Source organism: Halichoerus grypus, chromosome 6, assembly GCF_964656455.1.
Source record: "Halichoerus grypus chromosome 6, mHalGry1.hap1.1, whole genome shotgun sequence".
Lineage (NCBI taxonomy): Eukaryota > Metazoa > Chordata > Mammalia > Carnivora > Phocidae > Halichoerus > Halichoerus grypus.
The window spans coordinates 171,097,605-171,110,511 of record NC_135717.1 but is presented as its reverse complement, the minus strand read 5'-3'; the positions used below and the strand labels follow the sequence as shown (position 1 = coordinate 171,110,511).

Genomic DNA, 12,907 nt, shown 5'->3' with positions numbered 1-12,907 from the left:
GACGGTCATGGGAGCCTGTGTGTCTGGAGTGGAGGGAATAAAGAGGCAGAAAGGCTTCAGGGGCCCAAACTATATCAGACTTTAATTCTGAGTAGGAAAGAAGGCTAGCTAAGTTTTGGAGGTCTTGAGCATCCAGCAACTTGCTGATTTTTACATTTTAAACATGATCACCCTGGCTGCTCTGATGAGAGTAAACTGTAAGGGAGTAAAGGTGGAAGCAGGGAAATTGTCAGGGGGTTGTTAACATCATCTCAGGCAAGAGATGATGGTGGCTTGGACTAGGATAGTAGTGTGGAGGTGGTTAGAAATCATTAACCTGGAATGTAGTTATAAGATAGAGTCGCCAGGATTTGATGGTGGGCTGGATATGGGGTATAATAGATTGAGGGTTGGTTGACTCCCCAAGAGTTTTTGGCTTGAGCAACTGGAGACATTTACATTTACTGAGATAATGAAGACGATAACTGAGCAGGTCTGGGAGAAAGATTAGTTTTGGATTAGTTCAGTTTGAAATGCCTGAGAATAGTCATGAGACTAGGTAAGTGTGGACTGAGAAAAGTCTGGAAGAGTGAGTGAGCATGCCAACATTAAGAGATTTCAGAAGTGAGATAGCACCTGCAAAGGAGACTAAGGAAGGGCCTATGGGGTAGGAGGAAAACTAAGAGAATGTGGTGTTCTGAAAGTCGCATGGAGAAGGGTAAAGATCAACTGGGTCAAATAAGGTAAGAAGTGAGAATTAGCCATTGGATTTATTAACTTGTTTCTCAATATGATAAATCCATTGGTTAATTGACAAGTCACATTTTGGTAAATGGTGGAGTGAATAGTTGAAGTGCATCTTAGGAAGAATGGGAAGATGGGAAGTGTTTGTTTTCCCTTCTTTCTATCAATAAATGCCATTCATTCAGCACCTGTACAGAGTGCTTTCTATGTGCCATGTAGTGTTCTAGATGCTAGAAATATATTGGAAAACAAAGTCGTTTTATTCATGAAGAGTGCATTCAATGGGGAAGTCAGACAGTAATTGATTAAAAAAATAATTTTAGATAGTATTAAGTGCTATAAAAGAAAAGCGTCGGCAGACTTTTTCTGTAAGAAGGTAGATGGTAAATATTTTAGATTTTGTGTACAGTCTCTGGTGCAGCTACTCAGCACGGCCATGATAGTGTGAAAGTGTGACAATAAGTAAATGAATGAGTGGAGCTGAGTTCCAAAAAAATCCTGTTTACAAAACCAGACAGTGGATTGGATTTGGCTCTTTGGCCATAGTTTTCTGAGCCTTACTATAGAGAGTGATTGCAGGTAGAGGTAATATATTTCCATGTAACCTACAAAGACATTTCTATACTTTTCTCTCCTTGTTGCCTATTTTTCTCTTGTTAAATTTTTTTTTTTAAGATTCTGTTTATTTGAGAGAGACAGAGAGAGAGAACGAGCGGTGAGGAGGGGCAGAGGGGGAGAGAGAGAGAGAGAAGCAGACTCCCTGCTGAGCAGGAAGCCTGGTGTGGGCCTAGATCCCAGGACCTAGAGATCATGACCTGAGCCGAAGGCAGATGCTTAACCAACTGAGCCACCCAGGCGCCCCATCTCTTGTTAAAGTTATGCTTGAAATTAAGCACCCTGAATTTGCTATGGTTTTTCTTTCTTCCATAAGCTGTGTTAGATTATCTAATAGATACGCTTTTTAAGAATTTTTTTTCTCAGGGCGCCTGGGTGGCTCAGTTGTTAAGGGTCTGCCTTTGGCTCAGGTCATGATCTCAGGGTCCTGGGATCGAGCCCCGCGTCGGGCTCCCTGCTCAGCGGGAAGCCTGCTTCTCCCTCTCTCACTCCCCCTGCTTGTGTTCCTTCTCTCGCTGTGTCTCTCTCTGTCAAATAAAGTCTTTAAAAAAAAAAAAGAATTTTTTTTTTTCTCATGCTTCCCCTCAGGGCAGTAATGTTCCTAGCACGTATCTGAGAAGTTGCACTGTGTTTTTGTTTTTGTTTTTTTTGAACTATTATGCTGAAGAATGTTCTCAAACTTTTTTTTGCAAACCTTTATGTTAAACCATGTAACGTAGGCCTTTCTTCTGGTTGCTACCAAAGGAAAAAAATTTCACCACAAAAATGTCACTACAGTTGATAAGAAAAATGGCATTGCTTTTAATGGTATAGTATTGTCATGGCTCGTGTTTAATTAAATGTCCTGAGCACAGTGTTCAGCCAAAGCTTTGAGATGATCAAGGAGTCGGCTTAGCATAGTGGTAAGAGTACTTGAGTGCCTGAGTGCCTGACTTGAGCTAGGCAGTCTGGGTGAGAATCCTGGCTCTGCCTCTCAATAGCTGCATGACTTCCGTATAAACTCCAAGCAAGGCTGCCTAGAGTAGTTGCTTCTCCCCAAAGGATTGTTGGATCATTGCTTAAGATGTTGATTTACAACCTTTTTGAGTTGACATGTTTCATGTTTGCTTATTTGCTTCCAAGTTCTACATTTTCACATCAAGTGTGGTGGTATGCACATACACACATTTAAAAATTAAACTGATTTTGAGTGTTTTGTGGCACACCTTGGAGTAACTGCAGATAATCTCAAGTATTTGAAAATTAGAATTGTACTATTTCAGGAGAATGCTATAGCTCTAATGGATGATTATTATATGATATAATTAATGGCCTCATTCATAAACATTTCTCAAAATTTTGAGTAAATTAGGTTTATAATTTTATATTTTGGGTTCTCATTAGATTAGTTTTGAAAGGTAGATTCTATTTGTAGAAATGTACATTTGTAATTAAAAGAAATTTTATTAATCTACAATTTGAAAAGTGTAATTGGTTAGAATTGCCTAAGTGGGGTTTAGACACTGAAACAGATTTTGGAATTGTAATGCTAATAATCAGGGAACTTCTTTTCTCTTTATAGTTAATTTTAAATTTCTTTTGTTTTTTAATTGCATAATTTATGTTTAGAGTAGGAGTTTGCTAGGCAAAATGAAACAGGAGGGTAATAAGAGACTTTTGGACACAAAAAGCATGGCCAAAGGTCCTCATATGTAAATCAGCATGTGGAGAACTTCAGGTTAGTTCTGACAAGCTGGTGTAAAAGATGAGAGACGAGTAGAAGCCTGTGTAGTTGGGGAATCTCATACTATGCAAAGAAGTTTGGGTTAAATTTTATCAGAAACAGTGTTTCTCAGAATTGGTTGTGTCTTCCTCATTGTGTTTTCTCTGTTTATATACAAATAAGCATTTACAAATAAATTTTTTGTTTATATAACTGGTATTATAGAGTTTCATATCCTGGGGGTTTTGGTGTGTTTGTTTCAGAATATAAAGCATTTCCCCGTGTATATCAATTAGGGTTCTCTGGTTGCAAGCTGGAGAAACAGACTTTGGGTGATTTAACAAAACAAAAGTTTATTGGCAGGCTCTTTGGGAGCTCCCAGGACAGGATCAGTGAGGAGGCTGACGACTTGAAGTAGGAAAGAACCAACATATTCCACTGGAGTTTTTCTCACCTCGTATGGCCAGTTTTAGATTCACAGCAAAATTGAGAGTGTTGGGCACCGCTAATGGAATCAGTGGATTTTGTCCCTCTACAGGATTCTGCTCAAGATTTAAAGTCATAGGAGAGTCCCTGTTAGACGTGCTCAAGGTTATGTGCCCAGCCCTTGACTGTATCAGGTGGGAATAGTGTCTCTCAAAAGAAGCCTTCCAGGACTCTTCAGCTAGGTAGTGGAGGGTGGGCACCTCAATTTACCATCCTACCAAAATTGTACACAGTGGGAAGAAGTGAAGATCAGGCTGCCCTTAGGAAGAGGGGATGATGCCATGTGGCTCAAAACATCAGAAATCCACTATATCATGTCATTAAAAAGATTTCAAAAAGTATTGTTTTTTTAATACAAAATATTCTATCATATGAGTATTCCATAATTTATTTATGGACATATACATCATTTCTAACTTTTCTCACCGGTAAACATTTAGTGCAATGTAAATGTTAATGTGGCCTCCCACACTCCGTTATGAAGATCTATGGCCTTGCTTAGTTAAGTGATTTCCCTAATGTCATTCATTAGAAACAAAAACCTCGGGGCACCTGGGTGGTTCAGTAGTTAAGTGTCTGCCTTCAGCTTGGCTTAAGTCATGATCCCAGAGTCCTGGGATCGAGCCCCACATCATCGGGCTTCCTGCTCAGTGGGAAGCCTGCTTCTCCCTCTCCCACCCCCCCGCTTGTGTTCCCTCTCTTCACTGTGTATCTCTGTGTCAAATAAATAAATAAAATCTTTAAAAAAAAAAAGAAACAAAAACCTCTATTTCCAGATTCAGTTTAGTTAACTCAGATTTTAATTTGTAAAATGTCTATAACCTCACAGGGTTTTGTGAATATTAATTAAATAATATAAGTAAAACAGCTTTTATGCTATCTGACACATAAAAGGGGCTCAATAAATGGAAGCTATTAATCATTTTGTGCACAATTACGTTTTCTAATTTTCTGTGCATCCTAACTTGATTTAGTGAATTTGATGTTATATTTAATAATAGTATTTAGTACTTAGAATTCCCTAACTTCTTTTTTTTTTAAAGATTTTATTTTTTTAAATAATCTCTACACCAAATGTGGGGCGCGAACTCACAACCCTGAGATCAAGAGTCGCATACTCTACCAACTGAGCCAGCCACGCACCCCTAGAATTACCTTACCTCTTAACCCCCTCTCACATCTGTTCACAACTCTGACCACTCAAGTGGTTAAAAGTGTGGGCTCTGAAACCAGACTGCCTGAGCTCCAACTCTGCCATTTACCATCTGTGTGACTTTGGGCATGTTTCTCAACCTCTCTTTGCCTCGGTTTCTTCATCTGTAAAAAGGGGAAAATAATAATACTCACTTCAGGGTTGTTTCTGGGCTTTTGGACAAGTATCTTTATTCTCACACAGAGACAGGGAAGTGGAAACAGGGATGTTAAATGACTTCCAGGGTTACCAGTGAGTTGTTTATAGGCACAGAATCCAGGTCTCCCCTCTCTGCTACTCTGTCTTCTCTCTGCTGTGCCTAGGTGCCTTCTCTTCCACGCTTCTTGTCCCATTCCTTCGTGCATTTCAAAACCAGACTCTGAATATCCTTAGATTATCAGAAAACAAGTGACAAATATTAAGTATACACGTGTATAAACAAACTAGAGGCACTTGGACACTGATTGTTTATTGGGAGTATTTTAAACTACAGTTCTAGCAATTTATATGTTCAGTTCTCTTCGAAAGGGTTTTCCTTTCCACAGCTGATTCATCCAGATCCAGAGTTTAAATCTAGTTGCTCAGATTCCTCATAGAATTAACTTAGGTTGGTGTACATCTGAGGGCATTATGTTACTTTGGTTTAAACATCTCAAAAAGTGGTGATTGGAGTAAGTCTTTGTTGTATTATCTTTACTTCCTAGCCTGCTGTTTTATATCATTTAGGCTTCTGCTAAATTATGATTGAATTACTATGTAGCTTTTAGTCTTTAAGACTTCATTGCCTCACTACCTCCCATCCAAAATATATCTTTATTTCTTAGTAAACCTTTTTTTTTAAGACTTAATTTTTTAGAGCAGTTTTAGATTCACAGCAAAATTGAGCGGAAGGTACAGAGATTTCACTTATACCCCTAGTCCCCACACATGCACATCCCCCACCAGAGGGGTGCGTTTGTTACAATTGATGAACCTGCATTGACCTATCATAATCATCCAAAGTCCATAGTGTATATTAGTGTATATTCACTCTTGATTTTGTACGTTGTATGGGTTTGACAATGTATAATGACATGAAACCAGCATGATAGTATCATGTGGAGTAATTTCACTGCCCTAAAAATCCTGTGTGCTCTCCCTGTTTATGCCTTCTGACCTCCTTAATAAACTTTTTTGCTAACGGGGTCACTTCATTTCAGTTCTTCTAATCTTAAAGGTTCTTATGCAGTCTTCATTGGGATTATTTTTCTAACTTTACTTGGCTTCTTTATGCTTGAGTCAGAAAAAGGTTAAAGAAAATTGTATTGCCATACATACAATGGTCTATAACTTTATTTTTAAAATAAATATGGTTTAATAGCCGCAAAGAAATTTTGGAGTAAAACTTAATTATCCATGTCATCTTGGGTCATTTATGTTTTCTTCTGAACCTGAGTTTTCTGAGCTATAAAGTGGGGACAATAACACTTCACTTACTGGGGTCTCCTGGTAACACTTGTGGAGCACCTAGTGCAGTGCCTGGAAAAGTGTAATAAGGCCATAATTTATTTTTTTTTTCAGATATATCCTTGCAAATATAGTATTTGTACTCAGTTTCAGAAATTCAAAAGAACTGAAATTTTTTCTCACCTCATATGGCCACCTCTACCCATTCACTTGTAGCAAATGATCTCACCTTTTATTCTCTAGATAAAATGGGGGCTACTGGGATGAGCTTTCTCACTTTTCCATTTTTTCTGATTACAGAGTCAATTGCAGTTGTACCCATATTTCCTATATTCTGCTGGCCTCAGGAAAAACAGATGCCTCCAGTCTCTGCTATCTTTGACCTTGATCCTCCCCCCTCACCCCATCCCCAAATATCTTTTAGGACTTTGTTCCATTAAATTTCACCTCTTTCCTATAGCTTTAACTTTTCTCCAGTGTTTGCTTCTCTTCAGCCCTCAAACATGCTTAGCCCTGTCCTTTCATACCAGTCTGGTCTGGAGACTGCCTTTTTCTTAGCTGCTGCTGGTTCTCCTAAGTTTACTTAAAGGATATTCTGTACCTATTGAATTTGCTTAACTATTGTATCTCTCGGTGTCTAAGTGTGAGAGTTAGCTTGATGGCTTTATCAAGGGAAAGACTTACATTAACTCTGATTAGGTGAATAACATTTTTGAATATCAATGCCTCGGTAAGTAGCTTTCAATCTTTGGAATTTCATTTGCTCAAGATCTACCGCTGGAAATGTATTTTAGTTATTTTTCTTTCTTCCTTTTTAAAATAACCCTTCTATCTAGTAATGCCATGTATTCCATCAGGAGAAACCATAAACTGATTTCAGTGGTGCTGTGACTCAGCCACCATTTCTAGACTCCTCTCTGGAAATTGACTTTGGAACTGGCATTGCATTTTTTGACTGTGTTTCACCCTTCAGTGGTGAATTAACATTTTGGAAATGGTTGACTTTGGTGACTTGGTTGGTAAGCTAACCCAAACATCATTGTACTTAAAGGCATGATAATCTGCTTCTGTATTTATGCATGTCTTTTAATGAGATACCTGTGTAGAAAGGATCTAAATTCAGATTTCTGGCTTTTTTCCTTCTTTGATTTTGTCATTTTCCTAATTTTCATTTCCAGGGTAAAATGGTAGCTATTTTACATCTGTTTTGATTTTCTTTAGTTTACTAAATTTTATAAATTTTTCAGAGGCAAGGTATTAAGTTAGAATTTCACTTGTTAAATATCCAGGGAACATAAGCGAGTGGTGTTAGACACTTTGAAGTAATAGATTTGAAATGTGAAGTAATAGAATTTGAAATGTGAACCTGCCCTTATACAATCACCCAGTAAGCCTGGAATCCCAAAGGAATACACTGTAGAGGTGAATGGAAAATGATCTTACTCCTCCCCAGGAATATCAGCTATCTCCAGCCTTGGCACTGAGAAATCACCACTGAGATTTTGAAGCCACAAACCCTCTCTTAGGTTGTAGCCTGAATTCTCACTACTTGCATCATTTGAAAACCTGAAGTGAATAATTTAACTTGGAATGATTCCAGGTTGGTGGGACCCCAGAGTGTCTGGCAGAAATACTTTCCAGAAGTACTTATCTTTAGAAGATTTAAAAGAATGCCCAAAAATAAAATTCTAAGGGAAATGAGCAGTTCAGTCCAAACTAACTAAACTCACAGAGAAACAAGGCATTGTGAACAAGAACAGTGGCATACAACAGCAACAATCAGAAAATGGAATTTTCAGTCACAATCTTAAAAAGCTATTTAGTATGTATAAGGAAATAAAAGAAAGGCTAGAAAATATGTGTGAGGAACAAGAAACTTAAGATTGGCTGAGCATATTTGAAAGTTAACCGAATAGAGTATCTAGAAATGAAAAGTAAAATAACTGAAATTTGAAAGTGGATGCATGATTGTCATGGGAATACTGAAAACCTATTTAAACAAAAATCATAGCTCTTAGGAAGGTAGGACAAGAAGGCAGAGGGGAATATAACAGAGCTAAATTTTCACCCTCCGTAATTTAAAACAAATAATGTCTAAAATTGATAAATCAGAAGATAACAGGATATTTTTTAATTATATAGAGATGGGTAAATATCAAAAGAAACAGCTAAAAGAAGCTATAATAATTGCCTCTGGGAGGAAGGCTGGGTAAAATGGAGAGGAGTGGGCAGGAACTACTGTATTTTGCCATTTAATATTACATGACTTTTTTAAACTATGTGTGCATCTTTTGTTTTGATAAAATAAAAATTTAAAGCTAAAATAATTAGTGCATAGCTGTAAATTAATAATTGAAGCCGAGTGATGGATTCAAATTCAAAACATGTTTTCAATATATTAGACACAACTGAAGATGGAATTAGAGAGCAAAAGGATAGCTGACACCTAATTATCATTGGCAATGATTGTAGTCAGAAAATTGTGTTTTCTTCATTTTGCTGAGAGAAAAGAACATCTGCCTAGAATGCTATACCCAGTGAAAATCTTTAACACATACATGAAATAGAGACATTTTCAGACCATCAAAAACAGTTTGCCACTAGCAAGATCCTCATGAGAAATTCTGAAGGATGTTCTTCATACAGAAAGCAAGTGATGCTAGATGGAAAGTATGAGATGGAAGAAAGGATGAAGAGTAGAAAAAGTGGTAAACATTGCATTTGTCTAAATCTAAATAACTTTAACTATCAAATAATAAATTAACTGTGTTTTGTGGGCATTGAAAAAGAAGCAAAAGAAGTTAGAATTAAAGTAGGTAACAGTAGCATGAAGGTGAGTGGGAATGAATGGAATTAAATTTCTGTTCGGGAGGAGGATAAACCTATTGAATGTTTTTAGCATTGATAAGTTAGGAATGTATGTTGTAATTACTAGGTAGCTTGTAAAATTTTATCATGAAATAACAAAATTGAATAAACAGCAGAAGTAAGAAATTAATTAAAAAACAAAACAAAACCTCTAGTCGAAGAAAGCGGAAAAGCGCAGAAAAAGCAACATAGAGTATGTATGACACATAGCACAAAATAAGATGGCAGCTTTAAATCCAAATACATGTTAATGAACTAAATGCTTTGGTTAAAAGAGAATGCACTAGATTGTTTTTTTTTTTTTTAAAGATTTTATTTATTTATTTGAGAGAGAGAGAATGAGAGAGAGCACATGAGACGGGGGAGGGTCAGAGGGAGAAGCAGACTCCCTGCCGAGCAGGGAGCCCAATGCGGGACTCGATCCAGGGACTCCAGGATCATGACCTGAGCTGAAGGCAGTCGCTTAACCAACTGAGCCACCCAGGCGCCCTAGATTGGTTTTTAAAAGGGAGAAATGCTATTTATAAAACATGTGTCTAAAAGAAAAGGATACAGAAAGTTCAAAAGTAAAAATGTGAGAAAAGACCTATCAGACAAATACTAACCAAAATAGAGCTATCAACATCAGACAAAACAGACTTTATAGTAATGGCGTCATAGAGAAAAAAGGCTCAATATGTCAGGAAAATAAAACAGTTTTAAGTTTGTGTTCATCTAATAACAGTCTCAAAAGATTTACTTTTTTAAAGATTTTATTTATTTGAGAGAGAGAGAGAGAGCATGAGAGGGAGGAGGGTCAGAGGGAGAAGCAGACTCCCTGCCGAGTAATTGATAGAACAAGTTGTGAGGGGAGCTATGAAAATAAAGAATTGAATAATATATTTAACAAACTTGACCTAATAGACAGACATATACAGAACATTGTACCAAACAACCACAATACACATTCTTTTCAAGCCAAACATGGAAAAGTTATCAGAAGTGACCATTTACTTGACTGTAAAGCAAAACTTAAATTTTGAAAAAGTTTTCATTCTATGAAACAAAATGAATTCTTTTTTTTTTTTAAGGGAGATCCCTGAGCCAAAGGCAGACGCTTAACGACTGAGCCACCCAGGCACCCCAACAAAATGAATTCTTAAACCACAGTGCAGGGGATCGAGCCCCACATCGGGCTCCCTGCTCAGCGGGAAGCCTGCTTCTCCCTCTCACACTCCCCCTGCTTGTGTTCCCTCTCTCTCTGTCTCTCTGTCAAATAAATAAATAAAATCTTAAAAAAAAAAACACCACAGTGCAATTAAGTAGCAATCAATAACAAAAAGGTAATTAAAAAAACGTGTGTTTGGAAATTAAATACATTTCTGAAACATCTGTGGGTTAATGAAGAAATCATAATGGAAATCAGAAAATATTTAGAATTGAGTGATAGATAGTGCATATTAAAACTTTTAGGTACACTGAAAAATACAAATTATCATTGAAAAAATGAAAAACTTAAGTGGAAAGATCCCATCTTCATTGATTGGAAGACAATTATTAAGATAGCAATAGTCCCCAAAAGAATCTACAGATTTGGTGCAATCCCTATCAAAATTCCAGTTTGCTTTTTTGCAGAAATTGATAAGCTGATCCTAAAATTCATATGAAAATGAATAACCAGAATAGCCAAAACAATCTTGAAAAAACAAAGTTGACGGATTCATATTTCCCAGTTTCAAAACTTAGTACAGAGCTACAGTAATCAAGAGAGTGTGGTACTGGCATAAGGATAGATAGATCAGTGGAATAGAATTGGGAGTCCAACAAATAAATCGTCAATTTTTGTTCAATTGAGTTTTGGCAAGAATATTAAGATATATCAATGAGGAAGGAATAGTCCCTTTAATAAATATTGCAAGAACAACTGGATAGCCACATGCAAAAGAATGAAGTTGGACCCCTACTTCACACCATACACAAAAATTAAAATGATCCACAGACCTCATGTAAGAGCTAAAACTACAAAACTCTTAGATGAAAACATAGGTATAAATCTTCATGACCTTGGATTATGCAATGGTTTCCTAGATATGACACCAAGTAATAAAAAAGAAAAAATATGTAAATTGGATTTCATTCAAATTCAAAACTTTTCATGCTTCAAAGACCCCATCAAGAAAGTGATGACAACAGAATGGGAGGACATATTTATAAATCCTCTATCTGTTAAGGGTCTAGTATCCAGAACATATAAAGACTGCCTACAGCTCAATAATAGGCAAATAACCCAATTAAAAAATATACAAAGGATTTGAATAGCCATTTCTCCAATGAAGATATACAAGTGGCCAATAAATACGCGAAAATATGCTTAACAGCATTAATTACCAGGGAAATGCAAATCAAAACCACAATGAGATACCACTTCGCATCCACCAGGGTGACCTTAGTCAAAAGGACAGATAATAACAAGTGTTGCAAGTTTATAGGGAAGTTGGAAACTTCATAATTTGCTGGTGGGAATATGAAACTGTGCAGCCACAGTAGAAAACAGTTTGGTAGTTCCTCAAATTGTTAAAACAGTTACCATATGACCCAGCAATTCCACTCCTAGAGAACTGAAAATACATTCATACAAAAATTTGTACACAAATGTTCATAGCAACTCATAAAGCAGAAAAGTGGAAACAACCCAAATCCATCAACTGATGAATGGATAAACAAAATGTGATGTGTCCATACAACAGAATATTACTCAACCATGATACAGAATGGAGTTCTGATTCTACAACATGGATGAGTCTTGAAAGGAGCCAGTCACAAAAGATCATGTATTATTTGATTCCATTTATATGAAATATCAGAATAGGCAAATAGAGACAGAAAATTGATAAGTGGTTGCCAGGATGTGGGAGGAGGTGAGAATGGAGAGTAGCTGCTAATGGGTAGAGGTTTCTTTCTGGGGTAATAAAAATGGAGTTAGATAGTGGTGATGGTTGCACAACTATGAATATATCAAAAACTACTGAGTTGTAAAGAAAAGAACCTGTCAGACACAGGTAAAATACTTAGAAATTAGTAGCCTTTAAATCAAGTTGGGAAAAGAAGAAAGACAATGAGCTATGCATCCATCTCAAGACGTGAGATAAAAGTATCAAAATTAGCCCAAAGAAAGGAAAAGGAAGGTAATAAAACAAAAAAATTACTGAAATCTTTTCAGTAATTATTTGTTGAGAGTGAAGATTTGATTATAAAAACAAAACAGTATGTAATCCTATATTTTTGGTAAAATAATGATCCCACCCACCCCTAAATGGTACATTATTGTTGCCTCAAAGGTGAGGAAATATTCTATATTTCAGTGACTCCCAAATCTACATTTCTATCCCAGAATCTCTGTATCTTCAGACTAGTATCTGGCTACCTGCTGGACATCTTCAAGTAGAAGTCCTCGAGGCACTTAAAATTCAGCTAATTGAAAGCCAAAATCATCTTCTGACCCAGAATTGCTCTTCCTGCAGTGTTTACCTACAGTTATGACCATACTGTATCCCTGGTTCTTTAAGTCAGAAAGCTGGGTGCCCTGCTTGAAGTTCCTCTTCTTCCTCTCCCCACATCTGTCTAATCAGTCACTAGAATATTCCTTATTATACTTAGCAAAAAAGCCTTTGATTTGATCCCTGCTTACCCCTAAAGACATTCATTCCACTCTTGATTTTGCTGTCTGTATTCTGACAATAACAGCTTTTGAATTTCCAGAATGTTCAGCTCCCTTCCAGATTTACACTTGCTTCCCCTTTCAGCATCCTGTCATATGTTCTTTATGAGTTATCTAGTATCCCTGTCATTAAAAAAACAAGTATCTAATAAATGATTAGCTCTGAGGTGTTACTTAT

General features: G+C 36.8%; 1 protein-coding gene across 4 annotated transcripts in view; it reads left to right on the top strand.

Annotated features, from left to right (window-relative positions):
- The window catches only part of SLC25A17 (solute carrier family 25 member 17), a 47,933-nt gene that overhangs the window by 1,291 nt on the left and 33,735 nt on the right, over nucleotides 1–12,907 (top strand). The gene's annotated exons all lie outside the window — the stretch shown is intronic.